Source organism: Nelumbo lutea, chromosome 1 (assembly GCF_056320005.1).
Source record: "Nelumbo lutea isolate HS-2025 chromosome 1, American lotus-T2T, whole genome shotgun sequence".
Taxonomy (NCBI): Eukaryota; Viridiplantae; Streptophyta; class Magnoliopsida; order Proteales; family Nelumbonaceae; genus Nelumbo; species Nelumbo lutea.
Genome location: NC_142684.1, coordinates 169,887,819 through 169,908,386, shown reverse-complemented (window position 1 = coordinate 169,908,386; position 20,568 = coordinate 169,887,819). Strand labels below are relative to the sequence as shown.

At 39.0% G+C, this 20,568-nt stretch overlaps 1 long non-coding RNA gene across 1 annotated transcript; it reads right to left on the bottom strand.

Annotated features, from left to right (window-relative positions):
• Positions 1–20,168: 20,168 nt before the first annotated feature.
• On the bottom strand, positions 20,169–20,568 carry LOC148879117 (uncharacterized). The gene is made up of 2 exons (XR_016104123.1): positions 20,450–20,568; positions 20,169–20,348 (listed from the first exon to the last, which is right to left on the bottom strand). It is a non-coding gene; the product is annotated as an uncharacterized LOC148879117 (long non-coding RNA).

Below are 20,568 nucleotides of genomic sequence, written 5' to 3'. Positions count from 1 at the left end.
GATCCAAGCTGGCACATACCTAGATGTTAGATGTGTAAATTGGGCCGTGTCAAGATACGGTACGATCGTGTGAACCGTGGGGTTATAAGTTCATGGGCAAGGATGGCACGGCATGGCCCACGGGCCAGTAATGGGCCGAGCACAACCCGCCCGACAAACTAGCCATCAGAGGATCCCAACGGTTAGAGATGTAGCGTAATCTGGCGATTCTCACGTGTCTGATGATTCGGACGCCGATTTGAATGCTTGCTTTGTCAGTAGCTGAGCTATACTAGGCCGAGCTAAGGTTGGTTGAGCTGAATGGTTCCACAAAAGTGGTAGAGTTAGAGTACCCGGGTTGTTTTTACTCAGGGTGGGCACTCTGATACTTAAGTCAGGGAATTGTGCTTGAGAGTTATTTAAGAGATAAAGAGAATGCGAGAGTTTGGGCGCGCCTACATTCTCAAGTGAAAATGAGTGCTTTATATAGACATTAGTGACCTGAGACCTATTGCAACGGAACTTAGGTTCTCACAAAGCCGTTTCCTTGAAGTGGGGAGAGTAATGGTGTCTATTACGTAATTTGCACAAGGGCTGAGGTCCGTCAAATTAACTCTGATGCATGCGATGCAGTAGGCCTGCCTAATGGTCGACTCATTAGTACTCTAGAGATCTAGGACTGGTAATGGATCTATGTGACAAGTCAACAAGCTCGCCTTGTAGGTTGCTGAAGGTACTTCTCGTAGCTCAGTCGGTCTCTGAAGTAGGTCGCTATTTGCTGAGACCTATTAGCCCACCTTGGCCGTGGTTTTCGAGGTCGGCTTGGGCGAGGTGTTACAGGCCAACCTGCCGAGGTGATCTACTTACTTAGCACTGAGGTGTCACTTAAAAGCCACATGTCGTGATGTAATTCAGAGGACCAAATTACCCCTCATCAATTGCCTCCCTCACTCCTAAGCCATCGTCAGCTCGGTGAAGGGAGTAGATCTCAATACAGTAATTGGTTTGATTGGTTCATAAGTCGCTCGACTCTCTCACCTGACCCGATTCGCGATAAGGCGAGACGACAGTAGAACTCAAATTTCAAATGGGTGCTCAATGGATGCACAAGATTTAATATTCAATTAGCCCGTGCACGGCAACGTCTTCTCGACCACTGATTTGCTGGTAGCGCACCTCAGCCGTTGATTTTTCTTCCTAGTGGACTATAAATATGGGGTCCCCACTAAGGTCCCACTCACACTGTTTTTGGCCTTTTCTTCTAAAGAGGAGGGTGGTCGATCAGAGGAGACTTCGATCGACGTGTTGCTGTCAGTTCACCTGCTGTAATCTTGTTCATCATTGGCACCGGCTTCCCTGTCTTTTTCCCTTGGTGTGTAATCTTCCTTTGTAAGTATGTCTTTCAATCCATCTAAGGGTAGGTTGCTAAGTTTCCCATGGGAGAGGGGGAGGAGTTCACCCCATGACGAGGAGGGTTTTCAGGCCAAGACTTCATCGTCTTAATCGAAGGCTGAGGTGGGTGCCAAGAGGAGGAGTCTCCCTTTGGTCCTACTGAGCTATCTGGAGAGTGAATGATCGAGCTGTATACCCTTTACCAAATCCCCAATGAGTTTGAATGTATCCAACCTGACCCCAACCATCTTCCCTGGAGTCACGGCCGAGACGAGGTCAGTGTCTTCGAAGAGGCGTTGGTCGCTGGTCTTCATTTTCCTTTACATCCTTTCATCCCTCAGTACTTTCTCATTATGGTGTCTCTTTAGGTTAGCTTCATCCCAATGCTAACCGAACTTTAGTAGGTTTGATTTCTTTAAGCCATCACCTCAACTATCCGTTGGATTTAGATATCTTTGTCGACCTGTGTATTATGAAGAAGGTCTCCAATGTGCCCTATTGCTTTTATCTTCCTTTTTACAAAGGTCACAACTTTTTAGATGGCTTTCCCTCGAAAGTCCAAGATAGGATGAATAGATATTTCTTCCTCCTTCATAGTACCAGTTGGAACATGGACACCATATGGCAGAGAGACTGCCGAAAATTCGATGTAGAGTTCGACGACGAGTTGTGATGTGAGTTCCAATGCCTTATGCACCGGAACTTTAACGTAGAAAATTTTTTGGCCGAGAATATGCTTATCCGGGCTGACTTGAGCCATATAGGTAGGTCAACCAACTTGCCTTTTGTACTTTGCTTTTCCTATTTATCCTTTAGCTTGGTTAATCTTTTTCCCGTTTTTTCAAATGTGGCGAGTATGGAATCACTTTTGGTGGAACCCAAGAAGAAGGCCTCAAGGAAAATATGAGGGTTGGTCGCTCATCGATGGAGGGCACCTCGGCCAGTGCCGAGGTGAGGTCATCGTCGTTTGCTCCACTTGTCATTGACCTAGAGGAGGGTGGCGACCCTATGAGTACCGACCAAGACTCTATGGGCCCTACTGCCTTTCAACCTCAGGTCAGCCAAGAGGAACGTGCTGCCATCCCTTGTACCTCCGGCATACCCCACTTTTTCCCGAACATTGATGTTTCTATACTCAACCGCCTTAACAACCTGTAAGTGGCCCTCCAGATGGGAAGAGGCATGCTGCTTTCGAAAGACGTGCGTTATTACTAGGGCTTGGACCCAACTGATGTTGGAGCTCAGATGACTCATTGTATCCTTTAGGTTTATCTTCCAGCCTTTTGAAGCTTTTATGTTTTTGTTATGTAGTTCTTGTGCTGATTATGATTTTCTTCTTTTGGTAGCCGAACACCATGGGGAATGTACTGCTGGATCAGGTCGCCTCAGGTTAGAGAGAGAGGCCTGAGTTGCAGTCTAGCGTCGATGCTCTGTAGTTTTAGATGCAAGGAATCCAGCTTAATGCCAAGGAAGACTATCGGCGATTTATCCAGTTGAGTGGGAAGATATAGTGCGAGTTTGATGAGGCCCGGGAGACCATTTCTGCCCCGGAGTGCCAACTAGAAGAGAGGCAGGCAAAGTATACAGAAGATATCTGCCGAGCAGAACTGGTAGCCAATGAACTTTCCATGACTCCCTTGAATATGCCTAGGAAAAAGTGGAGAACGTAGTCCCCGTAATGAGAAGGGGATTTAAGCTTTGTCGCCTCTACTTAAAGACTCTACATCTTGATTTTGACTTCAGCACTTTCTCTGTCAACGGCATGTCGAATGAGCTTGTTCTGCAGGTCGATAGGGAACCCTTGACTCCTGATGAAGATGAAGAGGTAGTTAGTGCAAAAGAAGGCGAGGAGATTGACGATGTCAATGATGAGCTGTGAGGCGGTGATGAAGGAAAGGTTAGCCTTGATGTTGGTTGTTTCCTTCTGTTGTTTCCAAGAGCATGTGTGCTCCTATAAGTTGATGTTTCTTGGGCCTGTGCATCCATATTATCAAACTTTTGTTATTGGATGATTTTCCTCTTTCTTTTCTCTCTTCTTTCTCTTCTTTTCTTTTAGTACTTCGACTACATACTTAATGCAATTCGCTTTGTTACTATACATGTATGATTTCTCTACTGATGAAAATTTTATATCTTAGACTTTGGCCGAGCTGCTAGTAAGTTGTCCAGCGTGCCTTAGTGTTAAAAAGCGATTTAGCATCACTTAGGCTTCTTTTAGCCAAGCTGCCGGGAGGTCAGCCTAGGTGCCTTAGTACTAAAAGCGATTTGGCATCCCTTATGTTTCTTTTATCCAAGCTGCTGGGAGGTCGGCCTGGGTGCCTTAGTGTTAAAAGCGATTTGGCATCCTATGTAGCTTAGAACTCTTCACAGATAGTATTTCTTTAATTTGTCTATGTTCCATGTGTGGTTTACCATCTTCCCCTCCAATGTTTTGAGCTTGTATGTGTTTCCATCGATAACTCTGAAGATTCTATAAGGGCTTTCCTAGTTCGTGCCAAACTTTTCCACACTGGGCTCAGGCACCATAATCTTCCTGAGTACTAAGTTGTCAATTCTAAATTGGCATTTCTTGACTCAGGCGTTATAGTAATGAGCCACTCGTTGCTGGTAAGCTGCGGTCTGAATGTAGGTGAGGTTTCAAACTTCTTCTATTAAGTCGAGGTTAGTCCGTAAATCGTCCCCATTAGTCTCTTCATCAAAAGTCTCGGACCATAAAGCTGGTACATCGATCTCTGTTGGTATCACGATTTCAATTCCATATGTCAGGTTGATGGGCGTTTCACCTGTCGCCATCTTGATGGTCGTTCGTTAGGCACATAACACGTTGGGTAGATCGTCCACCCACAAACCGTAGTCCAAATCTGCATACGATACTCCTTGGAAAGACGTTCTGAGCAGTAATGGTTACTAGCAGCTTGGTCTCTACCCACTTCATGAAATAGTCAACTGCTAGAACAAGGAATCTTCTCTACCCGGTTACAGGTGGGAAGGGGCCTAGTATGTCAATTCCCTATTGTGCAAACGGCCATGCACAAGTAAAATATTTCAGGTCGACGTATAGGACGTTGGCGTGTCGCTGACATTTATCGTGCTTGTGCACTAGTTGAATTGTGCTCATTTTCACTATAGGTCAGTAGTACCCTTGTCACAAGGCCTTTTGGGTGAGTGCCTTGCCCCCTAAGTGTCCTCCACAGAGTCTTTTATGAATTTTTCACAATACTTGGTCTACTTCAGCTCGGCGCAAGCAACGTAGGTAGGAGAGCATGAATGATCTTCTACATAGTTGCTTGCCCATGATTATGTATCAAGTTGCTTGTTGCTCTACCCTTTGTGTTGCGTTATGTTCCTTCGGAAGGGTCCCATGGCGTAGATAGTCAACGAGTGGATCCATCCAGCTCAATTCTGCTGTCATCATTGGGACGACCTCTTCTGTCACCTTTTTTATAGTCAGTGCGGTAGGTCTTCTACGTAAACTATCCCTATAGAGTCAATTGCACCAGCCAACATAGAGAGTGCATCGACAATAGTGCTTTTTTATCTCGGGATCTGTTGGATGTGCCAAGAGTGGAAGCTGGGCAGGAATTCCCTTACTTTGGCCAAGTAGGTCGACATGATGGGCTCCTGATCCTTATACTGTCAATTCACTAGGTTGACTACAAGTTGTAAGTCGCCGCACACTACAAGATGTATAGCCCCGACTTGTGACAGCCCGGTTATTAGTGCCTCATACTCGGCTTCATTGTTTTAAGCTCAGAATAAGAACCGGAGGACGTATTCCAACTTTATTTCACTAGGTCCATAAAGGATCAACCCAACCCCACACTAGTCGAGGCCTCCGAAGTGGTTGTTAACTTGACAACTTCAGAGGTCGGCGAGTTGAAGGTACACTTGGCAACAAGGCGATGCCTAGGCGATTTTTATAAGTCACCTTGCCCAACGCCCTAGTGTTTTTGTATTAAGCGCTCACCCATATATATGTTATATTATTTTTTTTGAATGTGCATATATCATTTTATTGGTTTGTTTTATCTTATTAGAATACACCCTATCGTATGTTATCATTTTTTTGTTAAAGTAATTCTCTTTTACATTAAAACTATGAAAGTTTCATTGGATTTGAGACTTTAAGTTTTGAACCGAGAGTTGAGAAGAGAAAATGATTACTGAGAAGTTTCCATTCTTCAGTCCAAGTAGCCCAAGACCTCTAGGTACGTTTTTTTCCTTGTTATTCTTCTTCTTCTTCTTGAAATATTTTTGGGATGAAACAAGGGCTCCGCCTCCTCCTCCTTCCTAAAATCAGGTACTCCTTCTTTCTTACTTTTAACAGTCTTCTTCTATTTTTTTAAGCCTGAAACAAGGTCTCCACCCCCTTAAACATAACCCACATCGTCCTCTTGGACAACTTATGTTGGGAACAAAACAAGGGCTCCGCCCCCTTATTTTTCACTATTTTCTTATCTATAATCCCCCATTTTTGTTGGCCTGGATGCTAGCTATGGCATTTTATGTTTTATTCGAATGCTTTTATTGCTAAAGTAGCTTAAGAGGGGTACAATATATTTTATACTTTCAAATTCCATCGCCTAGGCGTTGCCTAGATGCCCACCTAGTCGGCTGGGAAACTGAGCATCTTGTGGTCACCTAGGCGCCTTGGTAACTATGCTCGGCAATGAAATTTGCCAGGACTTGTGCCTTAGTTACTAGTCGCTACTCGTATCGGATATCATATTCACCGAGTTTGATCGCCCACTTCGTAAGTTTTCCTAAGACCTTAGGCTTCTGAATGATTTCCCTAAGAGGACGATCGGTCAAGATCACGATGGTGAGTGTGGAAATAGGGCCTTAACTTTCGAACTACTAACACTAAAGCAAAGACCAATCAATGTCCGGGTATCTAGTCTCGACAGCATGCAGTACTTTATTTATATAATAAACTGGTCATTGTACTTTTTCTACTTCTCTAATTAGGACTGAGCTGACTACCTCGACACTCACAGAGAGGTAGAGCTTGAGCTCATCCTCAGTCTTAGGTTCGGTCAATAAATGTGGCGAACTTAAATACATTTTTAGCTCGTTGAAGGTGAGTTGAGCGAGCAAAGCGAGCTCACCTCCGATTCGACAAGACCCTCCCTTTCAACTAATGTTATGCATCTTTACTCTTTTTAATATAAAAGAATTTTATTAAAAATAAAGAAAAAATGAGATCCCCCCTTCCTCTTTATCCTCCTCCTAGTCCCCCTCCTCTTAAGGAGGTTTATGCCTCCTTGTGTTTAGGGGGGCTTACGCCTCCTACGTCCTAAACTACGCCTCACACCTCTAGGTAGTAGAATGCCTTGCATCACGTCTTCACGTTTTAAAACATTGGTTACAACTTATAACAAGAAAAACCACTAAAGTGAAGCTTTAGTTACTTGAGCCAAGTTTTTTATACTGCAGCAATTTCTTACCTAATTTCACATTTTGTTTGAAGAAAGGTAAATAAGAAGCTTCATCAACATCATGAATTAAAACGTGGTTTGCAGTTATGTGATAATTTTAACTGTATAAAGCCAATCTTTTAGAAACCTGAGGTGTTGAACCTTCAAACCTACCTTAACTTAACACAACCTTCATCCAATACACTTAACCCAAACCCTAAACTAACCTATTTGAACACAAACTCCTTTATTGATGCCCATTTTCAAACTAGGACTTTTGTTTCTCATCACACTTCATACTTTCTCAATTCCATTGATTGCAGTATCACCATCACTTCTTTTGTTATGCCTTACTTTATTATCAAGACCTTAACCCTAGTAAAACCTAATTTTAAATCACACATTTACTAAATTCATACAATGTCCAACCCCATTTGGATAAGTTGGATTAAAGTTGATCCCAACCTATAGAGAAAACACATAGCACAATTTCCAGAAAAAAAAAATCTTGTCCTGCCCCTTTCCATTAACCAATCAGAAAAGAATGTTAGCCTAGTGCTCAAAATATAAAGAATCACCTTACTTGAATTATACAAAACGAGCAAAGACATTTACCTTTCCTACCAGGACTTCATTGGCATTGGCTCCATAAACATCAGCTGTGTCAAAAAATGTGATTCCTTTACTAAAAGCATCCTTGATTATTGAAATACCAATCTCCTCAGAGACAGGAGCATTGTAGATTCCAGTTAGGCCCATACAGCCAAACCCCAAATTTGAGATCTATAAAAGAAAAATTAATTAGAAAAAAAACATTTATTAAATACTTTGCATAGTGAGCAGGATAATTTCAAATCCCTCCCCCACAATACAAACGGAGCACAACAATCATTCCCCAAGAAATATTTGTATTAGAAAGTAAAATGCCCATGGTGGCAACTCTAAGGCCCGTTCATTTACCGGTAAATAAGTTTGGGAAAATTGATCAATGGGTATCTTTTTCCCATTGACCAACTTTACAATGTTCTTTTAGCATTTACTAATGGGCCCTACGGTAAAGTAAACTCCACTTACCTAAGTAAAACTTACCCATCTCTTAGGTAGGTAAGTAACTTTCCCACCTAGGGGGAATTTTATAAAGCATAATGGGACAACTTTTCCCATTTTTATATTAGCTTTCTATGGATAAAAATGTCATTTTGTTACTTACCTAAAAATCCTGAAAATCAATAGAACATGGGCAAGTGCACTTACCTCGCTTAACAAATCCTCTGCACCGCACGGGTCCCCACTAGCATCTCTCTCTCTCTCTCTCTCTCTCTCTCCCCTTCCCACCACTCCTATTAAGCAAACTCATCACTCTCTATCTCCATTTTCTAATTAGCTCAATATATTTTACCTAAAATCTCTCTCTCTACAACTCATGTTTCGCACTCTCTCTACCCAAATAACCGCTCTCCTTAATTATCTCAACTCATCTCTCTCTCTCTCTCTCTTCATTCTTATCCTATTGACACATCTCCTTAATAAAAACATTACTGAAATCTCTCTCCTTAATAAAAACATTACTAAAATCTCTATTTATCCTCACTCTCCTAAAACCCCTCCACACTCCTAATTTATTATTCTTAAGACAAGTCCGGATTTCCTGCACTTCCCGACTTGCACATTTTCCTACACATCCTATCATAGTGTGCCAGGTCAGCCTCATACTATTAAATTCTTACACATGCGAACTGATTAACAAATGCTGTGAGAACTTCCATTTCTTTTCTTTTTATTTTTTAAATACTAAAAACATTAAAACAGAAAAAAAAAAAGAAAAAACCTTTTCTCCTTCACTAATGGTTATACTAATGGTTATGAGGATGATTTCTCTAATCTCTCTTTCTACAATGGAGGAGAAACAAAGTAAAATCTGTTTCTAATATGCAACAAAAGGCAAACAACAAAATTTGTTGTTTATTTACATCATTACATGTTTCCTTTCTTCATTTACCTCTATAACAGGAGAAGCAATGAGATCACCGATATATTTCTGTGCATAATACTTTGAAGGGTGTCTCCTCTAGTGGAAACAAAATCTAGCCTGAACTTTCTAAACAACCACAACAGAGAGCCTCTCATCATGTGATTTTACTTTACGCTTGGTTTGGGTTTCGTCAGGGCTTCTATATTCGGCCAAGACTCTCTCTCTCTCTCTCTCTCTCTCACTCACTCACTCACTCACTATTCGATCCATTTAACTAAAGTGATGTGGTTTATTGGATCGTATGATTTTGTTTTCATTAATCCAACCCAGATATGACCCGTTTACATTAAATGGTATATTACCCATTGTTTTAATAATTTTATTTTACTAAAATAAATTAATTATTTTCGTGAATAATTAAAAATTCCCAAACAACATTACTATTTAATAATTAATAATTTTCATTTTAGTAATATTTTTGGGATCAATTACTAATATTGTCAACAATTTACTAATAGTTTACCAAAATTAATTAACTCTTTTCAGAATTAATTGAAAAATACCAAAATTCACTTAAAATTTATTATTTATATCCATGATTTATTAAAAGTTTCCAAAATTTAATACCAAAATATATTACTATTTTTTTGAAACTAATATTATTAATATATTATTAAATTCATGATTAATTAATTGGTGATATATTACCAACAAATTAATTAGTAATATTTTTATAAAGTAAGAATTATAAAATTTATTAATTCATAATTAAGAATTATTAACTATAATTAGAAATTTATGGGAAAATTCCTAATTAATGCCATGAACTTTAGGGGTTGTGCCAAGTCAGTCCCCGAATTTCAAAGTGTGTCTATGCAATAACTCAAACTTTCAGAATGTGTCTAATAGGTCCCTTTTATTAACAGTCCGTCAGTTATTTGCATCATGTGATAACATGTGCCACTTGAAATTTTTAAAATATCAAAACTAACCTTGAAAGAAGACATTGTTCATTGTCTTCTACCTTGAGACCAAAGAGCTACACCATTGCTACGATGGTGCCGAAAACTAGCCAAGTTCCAGGAATGGCTAAAACCACAATTGCTATGGTTTCTTGTATATTCTTTAATTTTTTTTTTAATTTTATGTAGCTGATGAAAATTTCCTGTATAATCTAAAATCGATCTTGGATTGTTGCTGCAACCTTTCTATCTAAGCTAGGATGCAGGGTGGAATGACAATGTAGTTTATTGGAATCAAGATTTAAATGGAAGGAGTTTTGTTTAAATTGGTTTATGTGGAAGTGGAAGATAAAGAAAATTAGATGACAAATGATGGGTAGTTCTGGCATTTCCAAAATTAACTAATGGACTATTAATGGCAAGGACCTATTAAACACATTTTGAAAGTTCAAGTATTGCATAGATACATTTTGAAGTTTGGGGACTAACTTGACATGACCCCTAAAGTTCAGGTTACTAATAAGGAATTTTCCCTAAAATTTATTAATATTTTTTAACTATTAATTACAAAACTTAAAAATAATTATTTATTTTTTTGAATAATTAAAAAATACCATAAAATCTTAATATTCTTAATAATTAATATTACTATTAGTAACTATAAATTAAAATTAGTGCTATTAATTACTAACGGGACCTTACGATGCATGAGATTTGTTAAAAGAATTTGAGGCAAAAGGAGCTAGGGGTGTACCTTGGGTTGGGTGGACCTAACTCGAGCCCGATCCAGTTCAACTCAAGCTTCTACACAAGTTGGGCTTGAGTTTTTGAACTTCAAGCTGGGTTTAGGCCAAAAAACTTAAGCTAACCTAAAATCAGGTTGGGTTTGGGTTAAGGCCTCGGGTAGTTTAATCTTGACCTAACCCAATTGGAGACTGTTCCAACATTTTATGATTTATACCTAGAAATTAGGCTATAAAGCTCAATACACCCAAGATCAACTCGAGCCCAAGATGTCAGGTTAAGCTTAGGTTGGGCCTAAGTTAGTAAACTCGGACCTGGGTTAGAAAATAAATTATCAATAATTATTGTCATTCTATTTTTGTTATATATTAGTAAATTATCAGTAATTATTGATAATTTCTAGTAATTTTTCTCTTACCAACCTAGGCCTAACCCGAGCTTTAACCCAACATCTTGAGATGGGCTTGGGATTGGACATGTCAAGCTTTGTTCTAGGTAGAATATATTGATAATATGTAGACATGTATATCAAAAAATGTTGGGCAGCCTCAAATTGGTCAAATTGGGCTCGAGCTACCCAAGGCCCCAACCTAAGTCCAACCAGAGTTTTTTTGGCTTAAGCCCAACTTGAAGTTGAAAACTCAAGCCCAACCTATGCAAAATCTTTGGCTGAGTTGGGTTGGGCTCAAGATAGTTCTACTCAAGCTACGCCCCTATCTCCTTTTGCCTCAAGTTCTTTTAATAAAGTCTGTGCACCGTATGGGTCCCCACTAGTAAAATAATATAAAGATAGTTTGGGGTTTTTTAAATGGTTTAATGTAATATTCCATGAAATTAACTTACAAAATGCCAACAACAGGGCAAAGTTTTGTAAACTAGAAGTTCATGGGATTCTTTGCCACAAAACAAAGTTTGGGGCTAAGTGCCACTGTCCCTTAAGCTTAGTTTGGGAAGAATATAAACACATGTATATACAAGGTTTATAAATACAGTTAGGTTTTTCACTTTACATATTTATATTTACACTAGCTAATTCCGTGCAGTTGGAATAAGGAATGGATGATGATGATGATGATGATGATATTTTTTATTTACACTCCTTCCAAATTGAGACTTAAGCACAAGACTTAAACCTATGACTTTTTGCTAAACTAACACTATAGGTGTAAATGGATTGAATTCAAGTCAAATAAGGTAATATCTGAATTAGAATATGATTAGAAATTTTGATATTTGAATTCGATTCGATACTCGATGGATATTGAAAATTAATATTCGAATTCTATTAAATATTCGGATATTCAATTCAATTAAAATTCAACCAATTAATTATTTTAGGTAATTAATAAATATATAAATATATAAATTGTTTACATAATTTATTTATTGTATATATAAATTATAAAAAACATTCAAATATTATATATATATATATATATATATATATATATATATATATATATATATATATATATTGTATAAAAGTTAAATAATCAGTCGAATTCAGATATTTATCGAATCGAGTTAGGTCGTATCCAAGTTCGAATCCGATTAGCTAATCGGTATGAATAGGATATCCAAATTCAACCAATTACAATATTCGAATTATCTGCATTCGGTTTGATTATGTAGAATCTCAATTTTGAAATCAGATTTTTGAATACCGTTGACACCCCTAACTAACACTATTCAAACTTTCTTTTTATTAACATATATCGTGAGGCTCATGCATATGGTGTATATCCATGTAATCACTACCATGAGGCTCATGCATATCCCATGCAAACCAACTAAGTTTGGTTACTTGCTTGTTTAGAACCTTCTCTCTCTCTCTCATCTCCCTCTTTATGTACCCATTATAAAAATATTGTATTAACATATATATAAATATATATATATATATATATATATATATATATATATATATATATATATATATATAATACATTTCATAATTCACATGGTATCAAAGAAAGATAACACTACTCCAGGTTTGATCATGGCGTCAATTGTTACCCCACATGATAGCATCACCAAAACCTCTTCCTTAGTCGATGATATCAAGAGCCCATATTTCCTTCATCACTTGGATGGTGTTTTGTATCGACATAGCTTTTTAGAGCTACAATGTCAATTCAGCATCATAGTTGTGTTTAATAAAAAAACAAAAAAAAGTTATATGGTTGAGCCATTTATCAAACAAACGGCTTTCTTGAAAATCATGAGAGTTGTTTATAAAAAAAAAGCCAAATATGACATTTTTTATTTTCAAGACTGTTTTTTACTGTTTGGTTTATATGGTGCTTAATGGCGTTAAGGTGTAAAAAATCGTACAAAATGTTTAAAGCAGATTTTGTCTCATTTTCAAGACAAAATTGTACAAAATGTTCATTTTATAAATGCCATCTATACCAAACAACCGCTTATGTACTAACCTTGTCACATCCCTCTTGACCATATATTTCTCAGATAAGAACCATTCACTTGACTCCTCACCCTAATCCATGCTTACCTACCAAATTGTAGCTCAAAATTCACCTGTTTGATCCACCATCAAGCTTAGATCCTATTTCAACAACTCATTAATTAAATTCTACCATTCATCATGCCAACTTCACATGACCAATCAAACATCACCACTATGTTTAGAGACTCAGAAATCCCCACCATGTCAAATTTCACTACCAAACACCTCCATTGGACCATTGAAAAAATCAGATTCCATTTCGGGCCCTCTCGTTGATTAGAAAACCATAAGCTAAGACATCGATTTGATCTAAATCAATCAATCTATACCTCTGATCATGGATCCATCACTTCCATTAGATTCAAGATGTTCATAAGTTCCAACCCACCAAATTTCATACCAAAATTTCCCTATTTAACCCTTTTATAAAAAAAATTATTTTAACAAATCTTGCTTGTCTGAACATGTCATTCATAAATCTCAATTATCCCAAACCCATTTGATCAATCAAGCATCATAACTATGTTCAGAGACCCAAAAAACCCTATCACATCAAATTTTACATAATTCACCCATTTGACCATTAAACTAGAAAGATACTATTCTGACGCATTATATTAAATTGCCACATCATCTGTTCCAACCTGAATCCTCAAAAGGGTGATAGATAATTTCAGACCCATTAGAACACCTAGACCAATGAATTTGAGACTAATAGGCTTAAAAAACTCAAAATACCAAATAAACCCCACTTAAAGCTAAAAAAAAAGAGAACCACATTTAAAAGTTGATCAAATTTACATTTTCTTCCACTGACAACCCAAATACGAGACTGCCATGATAAGCATGTATTAAGCTCCCACTGGAAGCACAAAACCCATGAAAGTCACCCCCGAATCAAAGAAAATGTTTCACCAAATAGGAAAGCTTGACTGTACATCTTTTTCTTTGAAGAATTTTTGACTATTTATGTGAAAAACCTCTATTTAATCCTAAGCATTGTAGCTGAGCGAATTCAAACTTATCCTTCCTCCCTTTCTCTATAAATACTAATCTAATTCAAAACCAAGTGGGGGGAGACCAGAGAGAAAAAGAGAAAGGAAGGGGGATTGAAGAGAGAAAACTTGAGGGAGGTCCCTAGAGAGAAAAAGAGAGAGAAAAGAGAGCTTTGTCCTATCCCATATACTGCTTATTGTTCACCTGAAATTCAGAGGTACTTTGAACCTTAGATTTCAAACTCATTTCCTCCATTTTCAAGTGGAAGTTGTTGCAACAAGAAGCATTCCCTAGCTCAATAACCCATTTGAACTTCATTTTATCTCATACTAACTGTCGAAAAACTTTTGACAATGTATATATGAAAGGTAAGTCATTTTTTAGTTTTTTTTCTAGGTTGCCTGAGGTTTTAAAATGTTGGAGAACCATCATTTTCAATTTCTTTTTGATTGAGAATAGAATCAAACAGACGTGGATTTCAAAATCAGTCTTAGGAGAAGTTGAAACCATGCTTTAGAAACGAAACCAGGGCCAAAGATTTAGCATATCTCTCAGCGACAAACGAGATGCCGGACTTATTACCTCAGCCATGCAGCGAACTTGCAGAGTGCAGCCATTCTTTTGTTGGCGTGGGAAGTATGTAGAAGGGAAGACCATGCTTGATGGCCTGCCTCTGTGACCGAGGCGCCCCACGGCCACGGGGTTCACCAAGATGGATTGCATGGATACTTAGCTCGCCATCTGAACGATGATCTCTTTGAGGAGATTTGAATGAAAGCTAAATCATCAGCACAAGAGCGAGAAACCGAGCATTACGACTATCAGCTACAGCTAGCCTTCAAGTTTCAACTTGCTCGAGTAACCAACCATGTACTTCATCTTATGGAAGAGGAAATGTTTATATAGAATCCGGGAGCAGCACGAATGGTGGAAGATAGAGTTCCACGTCACCGATCTGGGCCTTCCCATTTATTTGATGTAACGTGGATGGCTTTGGCTTCGCATGAAGTAAGTAGGTGATGTGGTCTCCACATATACCCGGAACCTCGAAGATTCTAGAGAGTGGGGGTATAGAGGCCAAGAAAGTTCGAGGTTTTACGATTGTGCTTGCATTGCGTTGGACCGTTGGGAAGGTCGACCATTTCCGGTCACATGTCATAAGTTCATAGAACGCCACATAATTGTAAAGATCTCTGATGGAGAGCTAAGTCGTAGAGCTTAGCCCAACTGCTAATTTCTCAGCCCAAGAAAGCCATGTGTTTTTTTATGATCTAAGCTAGCACGTACCTAGATGTCTAGATGTTAGATGTGTAAATTGGGCCGTGTAAGGTATGACACGATCGAGTGAACCGTAGTGTTTCAAGTTCATGGGCTAGGATGGCACGGCATGGCCCATGGGTCTATAATGGGCCAAGCACAACCCACCTGATGAACTAGCATGTAATGGGCCTAATTAAGTCTCTTAATTAACCATCAATCCCTTGATTCAAAAGTGGAAAATTAGGGTTGACAATTAGCCTCCATCAAACCACAGATTCAGTCCTACCAGTTTGAACCAATCTGATTCGAATGAGTCTAGGGTTTGATTTTTAATTAAAGAAATAATTCAAGAAAATGATATGAAATTAATTACTGATTAAAAAACAAGAAAGAATCAGTCATAGGGTTGTTCGCACACCTGCATCCTATAAAACAAATGTCAGAACCTAGTTTGCATTTTCACAAACTACAAATCTCAGATAGTGATTTATGTATCTACGAAATCTCCTTCTGCACTGCCATCTTCGATCAAGAAAATAAAATAAATAGAAAACCCTAGTTTTTCTATTAATATTACATTTGATCGAATCCTATACATTTAGTTTAGAAAAAATATATATATATATATTTACAGACCAGAATGTAAAAAGAAAAACTACAAATCGCAGGTTCACTGCGCCAATCAAGATTTCGATATCCAATTGTACGAACAACCCATAAATAAAGAAAATAATAAAGAACAGTTCTAAATATAATCCAAATTTATAAAAATTAATTTCAGATCATTCACCATTCAACTCGGACCTCATTTCCCAAAAAAACCCTAATCTGTGCAAATCGGGTAGAACGCCTTCTGCCCACTTGTGCAGGTTCAGATCTGATTTAAATTAGTTCAAGATTTGAACCATGACTCTGATACCACTGAAGGGATGAGAGATCCATCATATGGATGGACAAACCTTGTAGGAAGGTAGGGCGAAATTTCAAACATTTCTCTCTCTCCCATCTGGGAATCATATTCCTTATTTTAGAAAAATTGCATTTTCAATGATCAATCTTAAACCAAGAACCAAACCAGATCTAAACCAAAACTGTAGGAGAGGGATATACCTGATACGAAGATGCAATATCTCCCAACGAAGGTGTTCATGCCCAAAGAAAGACTCCAAAGACTGTTCCCACCGATATCAAGACACCTCTTGATCGCTCCTACAAAGGAAAGAGATCGAACTAGTAGTATGACGGCAACTGGAGGAAACGAAGGGAGAAGATGCCACAGTCACACTATTGCTGTCTTCTCTTCTAGGTGCTCTGAGATCTGATCTCTGAGAGGCTTGGGATGTTGAGGATGATCTGAATGGTTTGCCCCCTCCCCTTTTATAGGCTTAAAGAGAGCTCATAATCTCATTAGGAGTTTCCTAATCCAAATCTGTATTTGGATTACGATTTCTCTTTAAGAGATAAGGATAAGTCCTTATCTTATCTGCAGATTAGATCAGCTTTCTCCTAATCTCATTAGGAGGTTTCTAGATCTGAATTCAGATCTGGACTCTCTGAGTGGATAGGGTAAAACCCTATCCTATCTACTGATTTAATCCTAGATCCGTCCCCTTATTTAACTAGTCAAACTAGGCCAGTTCGAAATGGGCTTTAGGCCCAATAAGTCTAAGTGTTCAAATTGCTTCCAACCTGCTACCCAGTTGGGCTTCTTTGTATGGCGTGGGACCCAAACATTGATCTACACATCAGCCACATGGGTTCAGTCAGCCTCTATTACAAGGCCTAGCTGAATTCACTAAAAAGACACTGAACCCCCTGAAGCCCACCACATGGACTCCTGATGGGCCCAACACTTACACTAAGTGGTTCCTGGGCCAAACCACCTTATAAAAACCCAGGGACTATGGCTAGACGCAAGATTAGAACACTTACACTAAGTGGTTCCTGGGCCAAACCACCTTATAAAAACTCAGGGACTGTGGCTAGACGCAAGATTAGCCCATCAGGTATTACCCTCAATGGTTTTATACTTAACCTCTCTGTCCATAATGATCAAACACTGCCCGACAAAAGAGGACTGTGGCTATACTCTCTGCTCACATGGATCCTGGGAATTAAAACCTTTTGCAAAACATTTTGAAACCATATATATATATTTATATCCGTATATAAAATATATTTTGCAAAACAAATTTCAACGATTGAAATCATTTGTCGACAGTCTTGGTTTCCATCAGAGAGAGAGTGTTTCTCAGACACTTTCTATGTGAGTGGCTTAGTCAATGGGTCTACTACATTCTCCGCTGGCGCTACCTTTTGAATCAGGACGTCCCTCTACCAACAATCTCCAGCAGTACGTGGTACTTCCTCTCGATGTGCTATGACTTTGAGTGCGCTCGAGGCTCCTTAGCCTGAGCGATAGTTCCATTGTTGTCATACAACAACGGGATGGGTGATGTGTTGGACAGAACTACTCCCGATTTGTGAATTAACTTTTTCATCCACACGGCTTCCTTGGCAGCTTCACTTGTGGCTATGTATTTGGCTTTGGTTGTGGAATCTACCGTGGACCCTTATTTGCTCCTTTTCCAGTAAACAGCACACGATCCTATCGTGAAAACATACCTAGATGTAGACTTTCTATCATCTGGACCTGACTAGAAATCGGCATCAATATACCCTAGATCTGTAGTGAGCTACCATCGAATACCAGAAAAAATTATTTTGTCCTTCGAAGGTACTTAAGTATATTTTTCACAGCGGTCTAGTGCTCCTGCCCCGGGTTGGCCTGTAATCTGCTTACCACACTCACTGCCTGAGCAATGTTAGGATGAGTGCACAACATGGCATACATGGTTCTCCCTATGACTGAGGCAAAGGGAACGTTCTTCATGCCCTCAATCTCCTCAGAAGTCTTGGGAGACATCTTCCATGAGAGAGTGACTCCGTGCCTGAAAGGAACATTTCCCTTCTTGGAGTTCTCCATGCTGTATCTCTTGACAATTTTGTCGATGTAAGCAGATTGTGATAATCCTAGTATTCGCTTTGATCTATCTCTATAGAGTCAAAGATCTAGTATATAGGAGGCTTCTCCAAGATCTTTCATGGAGAATTGTTGTGGAAGCCATACTTTCATCGTAGTTAACATTCCTACATCATTCCCAATGAATAGAATGTCGTCTACATACAGAACAAAAAACGTAACCTTATCCCCACTGGACTTCCTATAAACACAGGGCTCATTTGGATTCTGCTCAAAGTCAAACTTTTTGACAGTAAAGTCAAATCGGATGTTCCAACTCCTAGAAGTTTGCTTAAGTCCATATATGGATCTATTTAATTTACGTACCATGTATTCCTGACCTACAGCTGTGAAACCTTGCGGTTGCTGCACATAGATATCTTCAGTAAGATCTTCATTCAGGAACGCAATTTTGACATCCATTTGCCAAATCTCGTAGTCATGGTATGTTGTTATAGGTAGCAAGATCCAAATGGATTTAAGAATGGCCACGGGTGAAAATGTTTCCTTAAAATCGATGCCCTCTTTCTGAGTATACATTTTCGTCACCAGACGAGCTTTGTAGGGGCCCTTCTTCCTCTTATATATCCATTTGCAACCAATTGCTTTTACCCCGGGGGGCGGATCTACTAGAGTCCAGACTCCATTGGCCTCCATTGAGTCCATCTCAGCTCTCATGGCATCTACCCACTTCAAAGAATCCATGTCCAACATAAATTCCGCATAAGTCATGGGATCCTCTTCACTAGTTATAGCTTCCACCAGGTAACTATCCTAATCATAGCCAAAACGGACCGGTGGCTTGGATACCCAGGTAGATCTTCTAGGTTGGTCAATACCTGGAACCTATGAGACCCCTCCCACTGCTCCTGAGCTCTTATCATCAAGAACTATTTCCTGACAATGGGTGTCCAAGATGTAATTATTTTCCATGAACTGTGCATTTTGACTATAGAACACCTTCTACTCACTTGGGTCATAGAATAGGTAACCCATAGAGCCTTTGGGGTAGCCTACGAATAGGCAACGACTGATCTTGGATTCCAATTTGTCTGCACTGGTTCTTTTAACGTGCGCTGGACAACCCCAAATCTTCAAGTGTTTGACACTTGGTTTCTTTTCGGTCCAAAATTGATATGGAGTATTCGGAACCGATTTGGTTGGAACCCGATTTAGCACATATATCGCAGTCTCTAATGCATATTCCCAAAAGGATGTGGGTAACTCTGAGTGTACGAAAGTGACTGGACCATATCCAATAAGGTCCTATTCCTCCTCTCTGAAACACCGTTAAGCTGTGGTGAAGCAGGAGGAGCTAACTGTGATACTATCCTGTTGACCTTCAAGTAGTCCCTAAATTCGTCAGAGAGATACTCGCCACTTCGATTCGATCGAATGATCTTAATTTCTCTTCCTAACTGTTTCTCGACCTTTTGTCTGAACTCTTTGAACTTTTCAAAGGATTCTGACTTGTGTCTCATTAGGTACACGTAACCATACCGAGAATAATCATCGGTAAATATAATGAAATACACTTGTTGGTTACGAGTCCTAACACTCAGGGGACCACATACATCAGTATGTATTAGGTCAAGCGTGCCTATACATCTTTTAGGCTTACCGCTAAATGGTCGTTTTGTCATCTTACCCTGAAGGCAAGGTCACAAGTGGGAAGATCTTCTACAGTTAGAAAATCCAAAGGACCATCATTTACCAACCTTGTGATACGATCAATGCTGATATGGCCAAGTTAGTAAAGCCATAGGCATGTGGGATTAACTATATCTCAGATTCTTTTCTTGGGGATATCAGCCGACGTAGTTTCGGTTATGTTAGTTTCTAGATAAGGATGTAGAACATAGAGACCATTCTCCAGTTCCCCATATGCGATGAATTTATTGTTTATTTTGATAGTAATTGTATTACTAAAGAAGACAGAATATCCATCCGCACACAGTTTTGAGACAGAAATCAAAATTCTTCTTAAATTCTGTACAAAAAGACAATCTTTAAGTACAATAGATCTTTCTCTAAAAATAAATTCTACGGTTCCTATGGTCGTAGCTGCAACACTTGTAGAAGTCCCCAAGTAAAACGTTACTTCTCCTTCACTCGACCTTCTGCTTATCTTGAACCCCTGCAATGAGTTACACACATGAGTTGAAGCCTTGAAGTCAATACACCAGGACGCAGAAGCTACTAACAAATTGGTTTCTATGACATAAGATTCAAAATTACCTTTCTTGGATTCCAGGTATTGAGGACAGTTCCTCTTCCACTGGCCGGTCTGTTTGCAGAAGTGACATGCATCAGATGCCCTGTCCTTCTTCTGCTTTTTGGACTTGGTGGCTTTCTTT